Genomic DNA, 10,343 nt, shown 5'->3' with positions numbered 1-10,343 from the left:
CCTGCACTGTCCCTCCACCCTTCCAAGCATAATGTCCTTCTCCAATGGCTGGTCCCTCCTGATCATGTGCCCAGCTCATGTGAGATGGAGTCTCAAAAATCCTTGCCTCCAGGGAGCACCCTCTCTAGAACAGACCTGTTTGTTCTCCTGACAATTATGACATTATGGTCAACACTCCTTTCCAGCACCGCAACTCAAAAGCATCGATTCTTCTTCTATCATTCTTAGTTATCGTCCAGCTTTCTGATGCGTAGCACCTTAGTCTTAAAACTGACCTTGTTGCTCTTCAGTACTCTAAAAAAGTTCCTGACAGCAGACTTTCCCAACGCATTTCACCTTTTGATTTCTTGACTACTGGTGCCACGAATGTTGATTGTGGGACGCGTCGTCGCGTGCAGCGGACAGACGGGCCGACGGTGCCCACTTCAGCTGAGCTCCAGGCAACAGCGGCCGGTGCCAAGGTGAGCCTGTTGGCTACTGCGCCCATGGCCTGCCTGCACCGGTGCGTGACGCAGTGCCTCACCTCCCTCTTTCTGCTTCCAGACCCGCTCCCAAAGCCCCAACACGGGCACCAGGGTGTGCGGTGCAGGCCCGACATGTGCTGAGGCCGCCCTTGCAGCGCTGGCTGCGAAGATGGCCATGGCCTCACGCTACTGCCTGGACGCCACCGACATTGACATCGCCAGCAGCAATGAGACCAGGAAGGGCGACCTTCACTGTCCACCCTGCACGCCGGGCCCCACTGCCCCTCGCCCTCAACAACAAGCGGCAGTTGTTCCACCCGATGCTGCGCGAAAGAACGCGCTCATACTCAACAGTGAGCTCATGGCCGACGTTCATTTCATTGTGGGACCCCAGGGGACGGCCCGGAGGGTGCCTGCCCACAAGTACGTCCTGGCCAGGGGCAGCTTGGCCTTCTATGCCTTGTTTTACCAGGACCTTGCCGAAGTCAAGTTGGAAATTCACATCCCCTGACGTGGAGCCGGCCTCCTTTCTCATCTTGTTAAAATGTGTACAGTGATGATACTGACCTGGAAGCCGACACGGTGTTGGCCACTCTCTACACCGCCAAGAAGTGCATCGTCCCTGCCCTCGCCAAAGCCTGAGTCACCTTTCTGGAGACGAGTCTGGAAGGCAAGAATGTCTGCATCCTGCTCTCCCAGAGCCGTCTGGGAAGTCATAGATGCACAGGATGAGATAGCGCTGGGGCCAGAGGGCTTATGTGAGATCGACTGACAGACGTTGCAGATCGTCATGACCCGGGGGGCCCTCAACACCAAGGAGGTAGTGGCCATCGAGGCTGTCCTGGACTGGGCTGAGGCGGAATGCAGAAGGCACGGTCTGCCCATCACTTCCTGCAATAAGAGGCACCACCTGGGGCACGCGCTCTACCTGGTTCGGATTCCCACCATAACCCTGGAGGAGTTTGTCAATGGAGTGAACACGTCAGACATCCAGACTCTGGAGGAGATCCGTAACATCTTCCTGTGGTACACAGCTGCAAAGAAGCTGCCCCTCGAGTTCCCCCTGACCAAGTGAAAGGCCTCATGCCCCAGCGCTGCCACCACTTCAAGTCCTCGTCCTACAGCAGGAACCAGTGGCGGTATCGGGGCCGCTGGGACAACATCCAATTCTCAGTGGATAGGCTGGTATTTGTGGCAGGACTGTGGCTGTATGGCTCCAGCTCCGGGAAAGCCGAGTGCAATGTCAAGATTGTGCTAAAGAGGCTAAGGCTGATCCTGGCCCAGAACCTGACCCAGTCCATGTCCGACAGCTCTAGCAACACCTTCCCTGTGTGGTTTGAACACCTGATCCAGGTGGAGCCGGACACCTTCTACACGGTGAGCAGGGTCCCGGGTGGCAGTGAGCTTAGCTACTTCTGGCAGGAGGAGATGATAGGAGGTGCAGTGCGGGGAGGTGACCTTTTAGTTCCAGTGCTCTTCTGACAGCACCAATGGGACAGGGGTCCAAGACGGCCAGATCTCTGAGCTCATCTTCTATGCCTGAGGCCAGGAGGGTAGCACACCCTTTCTCACAACTATGTGTGGAAGTGTGGGGTGCTTGGCACCTAACGCACTCCCCTCACCCGCAGCTGGGCAGTCACGAAGACCTTAAGACCTTACTGACTTTGCGACTGTCTACATACAGTTGTAGCTACAAACTGCAATAAAAAACTTGTCACACAGCGCAAGCCTGCATGGCTGACTTTATGTGAGCACATATCCAATGGCGGATGATCTCTGGGTGCAAGGCGGTCCTGGTCATTTCCCAGGACCACCACCCGCCTGCTCCAAGGCATCAGCAATCACACCTACTGCCATTTCTCTGCCTGGCTTGGCCCAGAACAGAGGAGTCTTTTCAAGCCATTCTTCTAAGTGGAATTCATGTTAATAAAATGACATCCTGCTTTAGGGGAAAAAAAAAAAAAGAAGAGTGTTGATTGTGGAACCAAGCAAGCAGAAATTATCAACAAACTCAATCTCTTCTCTGTCCATCATGGAGCTGCCAATAGGACCAGTGGTAAGAGTCTTTGTTTTCTTGATGTTCAACTTCAATCCATACTTGAAGACTACAGTCCTTGACCTGCAGAAAATGCCTCATGTTCTCTTCCATTTCAGCAAGCAAGGTTGTGTCATCTGCATAACACAGGTTACTGATGAAACTTCCTCCAATCCAGATGCCACATTCCTCCTCATAAAGTACAGCTTCCTGAATGAGCTATTTCACATGAGCACAATTAAGTGTTCTGGGATTTCCATTCTTCTCAGAGTTAGCCACAATTTATTGTGATCCACACAGTTAAATGCCTTTGCATAGTCAATGAAACACTGATGAGCTGTGGGAGGATATTAAGAATTATCATTCATGAAGAATGCAAAGCATCACTACAAAGAAAGAGGAGAAAGAAAAGACCAAGTTAGATGTCAGAAGATACTCTGAATATTGCACTACAACCAAAAAGCCAAAGCAAACGAAAGCAATCCAGAAGTTAAGGAGCTGAATGGGAGATTTCAAAAGGAGCATAGGAAGACAAAGCAAAGTATTATAATGAAATGTGCAAGGAGTTGTAGTTGGAAAATCAAAAGTGACAAACTCGCTTGACATTTTTTAAGCTGAAGGAACTGAAGAACAAATTCAAGCCTCGAGTTGCAATACCTAAGGATGTTGTGAGCAAAATATTGAATGACCCAGGAAGCATCAAAAGAAAATGGAAGGAGTACACAAGACAGACTATACCAAAAAGAATTGGCTGACACAGAAAAATTTCATGAAACAATATATGATCAAGAGCCTATGGTAATAAAGGAGGAAGTTTAAGCTGCTCTGAAAGAATTGGCAAAAACAAGGTGCCAGGAGTTGATGAAATACCAATTAGCATATTTTGGCAAACATATGCTGCCCTGCTCACTAGGTTTTGCCAAGAAACCTGGAGGACAATTATATAGCCAATTGACTGGAAGAGATCTATATTCCAAAAAATCCATTCCAAGAAAAGGTGATCCAACAGAGTGCGGAAATTATCAAACTATTTCACTAATATCACACACAAGCAAGATCCTGCTGAAGATTATCCAGAAATGACAGGAACAGAACATCAGTAGAGAACTGCCAAATATGTAGACTGGGTTTAGAAGAAGCTTTGGCACTAGGGACATCATAACCAATGTTAGATGAATCTTGGCTGAAAGCAGAGAGTACCAGAGGAATGTCTATCTGTGTTTCAGAGCAGGTTATACACTTGATATTCTCCAATTCCAAACTCTCTGCACATTCCATTATAACACTTTGCTTTGACTTCTTTAAAAATAGTTTTATATTATACTGGTTTACATACAAAGTACGTAAAGTTCATATACATTCTTTTACACACTGGACCTTTCCCCTTTCCTTTACCAATCCCTCCACCCATCAAATTGTGCAACCATATGTTTAAACTCCCCACTTGGATCCTCATACATACTCTAAAATAATGGTCTTATTCAGTATTTGTCTTTATGAGACTGTGTTAGTTCACTTAGCGTTATACTCTCCAGTCCTTCCCATTTTTGTTGTTGATTGCCTTCGAGTTGAGCATGACTCCTAGTGACCCTATGAACAAAAGGTTTGAAGCCTTTCTATAGCTATAGACATTTATCAGAGTTCATAGAGTTTCCAGAGGCATGTTGTTTAGGAAATGGATGCCACTCCTTCTTCCAAAGTCCTTCCCATATTAGGTAGTAATTTGAAAAATCATTGCTCCTGCATGCTGCATAGTAATACATCAACATATTTCTTCTAGTTCTCTCTATCTGGGATATTCATTGGATCTGCTTTTTTAGGAAAAGAGTTATTTTGTTTTTTCATGTTGGCTGAGGCAGACTACTGCTTTCTTGACATTATGTGAGTCTTTTCTTAATAGATGCTAGTTTGTTGTAACTATATAGTGACCCAGATTATGGCAATGTTTTTTAAAAGACCTGTACATTTGTGCTCCCTTCTTGGCCTGATGTCCATATGGCTGAGATCCTGACAGCAGTGTTTTCTCCAAAGTACATGAATAGCAGAATAGTGAAGTCTTTTCCATTCCAGAAACCATGTCTCAGCCCTCTTTGGCCTGGCCTGGTCCCTGTTGCTTGAGCTTAAGGGATCCCACATCATGTAGCCAGATAGTATTATTTCATCCAAAGTATCTGAATGGTAGAACAAGGAAATCTGTCTTCTTCCAGGAACTGTGTCTTGGCCCAGCACAGCCTCTCATACTGTTAACATGTTGATAGGAGAAGCTATTCATTGGAAAGGGGCATCATGGTTGGAAAGATGGAGAGTCAGTGAATGAAAGGAAGACTTTCGATGTTGTGGTTTAACACAGTGACTACAAGTAATGGGCTCAAGTGTGTCAGAAATAAAGAGGATTGCACAGGATAGAACAGGGTTAAGATTTATTGTTCACGAGGTTGCTGTGAGCTGTACTCAATGTAACAATACCTTACAACAATTTTCCATTTATTTTATCTACTTGGTCTATGGTTGGGGTTTTTTTGGGGGGGATTGTTTGGTTTTTATTATTCTTCTGGAATTTGTCTATGGTTTCCTTAATTTTTATCTATGAGTTCTCAATTTGTTAGACACTTAACCATCATTCTTTTGAGTTACTTATAAAAAAGCTCCACTATCATTTCTTCCTGGGAGAAATTGTATAATTCTGTATTTTGATCCTTTTGGTGTGCCATCTTATCCTTGCTTCTGCTACACTATAGAAGTGCTGTCTTTGTATTGTTTTATTTTTATGCATCTGAATGAACTGTAAGAGTGTGCAGTGCAGCTTGCTGATTTGGCAAATCTTAGTATTTCACTTCCTGTCTTTTGGTAGACGTGATAAGTTTGGAGTTGTGCCTGTAGGTCTGTGCCCTTTGCTCATGTAGAACAGTTGAAAGCAGAGTGATCTAGTGATGGTCATAGTCTTTTGTCCTGTAGATTCAGCAGGCGTCAGTCTTTAGTATTACACCATGGCTGAAGCTGTAGGAAGTTTATGTGGTTAGGCTGTCTGGATACTGTTAACTGGTGAGGTAAAGAGAGAGTTAAACAAAACAAAATGAAGAGGGAGAAACACAAACAAAAAAACCAAGATTAGACAGTAAAAGGGAAAATAAAGTCCCAAACCAAGAAGGGTATAAAAGGAGTATTGAAATATTGTTGCTTTTGTGTGCTCTTGAATTGTAACCAACCCATAGCTGACCCTCCAGTTTCCAGAGGCAGTAAATCATACAGGAGTGATTGCCCACCTTTTTCTTATGGAGCAGCTGCTGGATTCAAACTGCAAACCTTTGGGTTGATGGTGTAGCTCCTTACCAGTGGGGAAAAAACAAACAGGACAAGGAAAGGACAAAATGTTAGAGAGACAAAAAGGTGGGGGCGGTGAGGGAGGAAATAAAAATAAAGAGAAAAACTCCTGAAAAATCCATGCGAAACAAATAAATGAGAACAGCCATGTAAAGTCCTTGGACTGAGGGCTGGGTACCTGATTGATGCTTTTGCCATTGCTGTGGGAGTGGGATAGGATGGAGGTAAGATGCCTGGTCTAAGACAGTGTATCTTCTAGTCAAGCAGAATTTTAGGATTGGAGGGTCTCTTTTTTTCCCCCCCCCGGATTCTATGTTTTATTAGGAGGGTCTCTTAAGGGCAAAATTTCTGTAGGACAGGAAGTGGCTTAAGGCTCAAGATGTGAGCTAAGTCATGAATAGCACCTTCTTTGGTTTAGGTACAGTTGAAAGATTGGACACTCAGCCTGGCACAGAGTTTCTGTTGGCCTCAGATTTTCCTAGGGTTTTCTGCCTGGCCAAGGATGATGTCTTTGCCAGTCCAGGGGATCTGAGCAGAGAGGACACTCAGTCAGAAATGGTACACTCTCCTAGTGTGAAGAGACACAAGGTTCCTACTGAGGGTGTACTCCACAGAGGGTGCACTGCTTTAACTATGGGTGCAGAAGTCTGAGCGTAGAGTGCACAAGAATGCCCTAAGCAGAGTTGGCACCCCTTCCAATGCAGAGACTGGCTCCAGGCTAGGTATGGCACATATAATCTGCACTTATAAGGAGCCACTAGTACTTATAGCTTTGCACACACTTCCACATACAAAGTGATGAAAGCTGAGTCTCGGTCAAAGCTGAGACTGGACAGGGGAACACTTGATGGGGATGGGAGGGAAGCCATTCTCTGTTCCCTGGGAAGGATGGGCAACAACAGGATAGCAAATCTTTCTTCTTGTCACCTAGCTGCTGGTGTGGATCCCACTGACATCCCATTTCTCACACTGACCAGAAAATTGTCCACCAAGGTTCAGAATGGCCATGTCTTGATGTTTACAGTTCATCTCTCCATCTGCCTCCTTATTCAAGATTTTCCTGTTTCTTCCATGTGTTGGTGTTTGAACTATTTCTTTTAGCTTTTCTTTGAAATTCAGGGTTCTGGGATCATCATCCATTATCTGTTACTTTTGTTTTTAGGAGTCTTAGTTGAAGAGTGTCTGCACGGCTATCTGTCTAGTTCACCATCTTATCCAGAAATCTTCTAAGTGCAATAATCTCTGAGTTATAAGAAGAACAAAACAAGTATAAAGATACATGCAGGAGAAGCACATTCAATGTGTGAGAACCTGACTAAGCAAGGGATGCTGAAGATCATACACAGACACCATAAACTAAGAAAGACTTCTAGAAGGAACTGACACAACCAAGAACTAATGTAAATGTTTAGTCTCCAGAACTGTGAGATAATACATTTGTACACCCGCCTGGGGCATTTCTATTACAGTAGTGCTAGGTATCGAAGGTTCTAAAAAGAATTCTAGGGTGCAGACTGTAAATATGTGTATAAGGAGCTACATTTAAGAAAAAGATGGATCCATCAGGGTGCATGTGCCTGCCACACTCCTGAGGCTGAGTAATGGTCTAAAAGGGGCATCAGTGCCTACAGAAACACAGCCAGTTTTGAGGATTCATGGCCACATTACTGAAGGTCTCCTTTTACAGGCTGCTCTGCATTGTCCACTTCTGGTACCTATACTTTCAGAGAGGTCAGGTAGACCTGCCATGTGACAAGTCCAGTGGAAGGCTTTTATGATGATTAGTATTCCAACACATAACACCCCTATGAGGTAAATTCTATTATTGGTCTCATTTTAGAAATTGGAAATAGGCAGCACAGAGAAGCTGAGTAATGGTTCAAGGTCATTCAGCTCTCTGACTCACGTCTATGTGTTTTTCTGTTTGGTCATGTGGTTTCTGAGCTTTGGAGCCTGTAGGATTCCTCTACTGCCTTCAAAGCCCCACTTTTCTTACTTTGTCCTCTAATATGTATGCAAGGTCATAGCTGTCCCTTTTACCTGCATGCTGGGGACGGTCCTATCCCAAGTGTGGGGTCTGTACTAGGATTCTTGCTAGAAATATTGCAATGGTTACTTATCTGAAGTGTTGTCTCTGAGTCCTTATCCCTCAGACAGCTTTCAGAACACAGATTGAAAATGTAAGTCTTCCCCACAGTAGGCACTCAGTAGATATTTGTTAAACCACGTCATTGTCTGACTTTCAATTCCCATTATCATGGGGTCAAGTTCTCAAGCTTTTATGGCTTCCAAGACCTATGGTTGATGTTTTCAATCTTTTCCACACTGTTTCTTCTAATGTTTCCTGCCTCACTCATATGGTTGCCTTTCAGGACACCTGGATCCTACAATCCGGACTCTGCTAATTGTCCATGTGTTTTTCAATGTTTAACCCAAATTCTGTACTCATTGAAACTTTCCCAGCAAAATGGACACTTACCAGAAGGAGCAATTCAGCCCATAATCACACAGCTCTCCCTTAGAATGATCAAGAGGAGTAGCAAGGGCTTGAGAGTGTGACTTCTCCTGTCCTGAGTTGGGAGCTTCCTCCTTCCCCATGGCCTATATTTAATGCATCTAACAAGTCTGGGAAACAGAGAAACACCAAGGGATTGTTGCATACACATACATGCAGATGTTCATCCACTCACCAAAGGGAAGTACATTCTTTTTCTATTCTACTTATTTTAAATGTCACCACTTACTGATGTGATTTTATAGCCAATTTTATAGACTAATGATCTGTGGCTTGAGAAATTTACATTAACTCATTTATTCTTCAGAATAAACATCATGTTGATAATGTTATTTCCAAGTTTTAGATTTGGTGATATAAAATGGCTAGCATTGAGAAGATTGGGAATCCTAAAACACTTAACTGTACTTGTGTGAAACCTATATCTAAACCAAGAAATTGTTGTCCAAAAATAGCAAGATAATACTGCATGGTTTAAAATCAGGAAACATATGATTCAGGACTGTATCCTTTATTCATACCTACTCAATCTGTAAGATGAACAAATCATTGAAGGAACTAGATCCTAAGAAGAAAAATGTGGCATCAAGTTCGGAAGACAATTCATCAACAACCTGAGTTATGCAAATGACATGACCTTGCTTGCTGAGAGCAAGAATTGGAGGCTCCTGCTTCAAAAGATCAGGGACTACAATCTTCACTATGGACTACATTTCAACATCAAGAAAAGAAAATTTCTTATGATTGGTCTGACAAGCTACGTCTTGATAAATGGAAAGAAGACAGACGTTGCTAACAATTTCATCTTACTTGGATCCACAATCAACACTCTGGTACCAGCAGTAAAGAAATCAAAAGTGTTGTATTGGGTAAATCTGCTGTCAAGGACCTCTCCAAGGTACTGAGGAGCAGCAGTATTGGTTTGAAGACTAAGGTGTGCTTGATTCAAGCCATAGTCTTTTAAAATACTTGCTATGTATTTTAAGTTTCACAATGAATAAAGAGGATTGAAGAAGAATTGATGCTTTTGAGTTGTGGTTTTGGATTGCCAAAAGAACAAACAAATGTCTTGGAGAAAGTGTAGTCAGGGTGCTCCTTAGAAGCAAGGACGGTGAAGCTTTGTCTCACATACTTGTGTATGTCATTAGAAGGGGCCTGTTGTGGAAAAAAAACCATCCTGTTTGGAAAGGTGGAGAGTCAGCAAAAGAGAAGAAGATCCTCAACAAGATCAATCAACACAATGATTGCAGGAATGGAATCGAGTATGTTTGTGATGGTGAGGATGGCAAAAGATTCATATCCATTTTTCATAGTCACTAAGAGTTGTAGTCAACCTGAAGACACCTAACAACAGTAACAACATAGCTGATTAACCTCAGCTATAAAAAGGTTAATAAAAACTTACTCAAGTTTGCACAACTAGTAAAAAATTGAGCTAGATTTTAATTAAGGCAGAGTGGTCTTAGAGCATGCTTCTAACCTCATGAAGATGGTTTCAATGATTGTTGAAGGAGTAAGGGTGATTCGGTGGTTTAAGAAATCCTGTCCTGGGGGACATGACCCCAGGAACGAGTAATTCCTAGCACTTCACCACGTTTCCCCTTTCTCTACCACATGTACAGGTCTATATTCAGTTATAGGGATGGCTCTGCTCAAAGTGTTGCTCTGTCCCTCATGGGAAGAAAAACTCACTGGACTTCCCTGCATTGATACGAGGGTGTCAGGACCCTTTACTCCTCCATGATCTGTGTTCAAAGGGAAAAATTGGGAGAAGGACCACAGAATAGGAATCTAGCAAAACAGAAATGTCCTGAGGACTGGCAGATGAGTGGGTGGTTTAGGGAGCAGAGAGCAGACTGTAGGACAATGGATGTCCAGAGCATTACCAGAGATAAGCTATACTCTGAGCATGTTATCTATGACCCTTTCCATGTCAATATCCATCTAACAGATCTAAGAAACTCAGCACTGTTCCTTGTTAACATCAAATCCTGACATGTAGAGTTAT

The 10,343-nt window shown here is 43.7% G+C and overlaps 1 pseudogene; it reads left to right on the top strand.

Annotated features, from left to right (window-relative positions):
- Positions 1-366: 366 nt before the first annotated feature.
- On the top strand, positions 367-2,007 carry LOC102873862 (annotated as a pseudogene).
- Positions 2,008-10,343: the final 8,336 nt, after the last annotated feature.

Source organism: Elephantulus edwardii, unplaced genomic scaffold (assembly GCF_000299155.1).
Source record: "Elephantulus edwardii isolate Elephantulus edwardi_28Jun2011 unplaced genomic scaffold, EleEdw1.0 scaffold00213, whole genome shotgun sequence".
Lineage (NCBI taxonomy): Eukaryota > Metazoa > Chordata > Mammalia > Macroscelidea > Macroscelididae > Elephantulus > Elephantulus edwardii.
The sequence above is the reverse complement of the archived record's forward strand: the minus strand, read 5'-3'. Positions and strand labels throughout refer to the sequence as shown.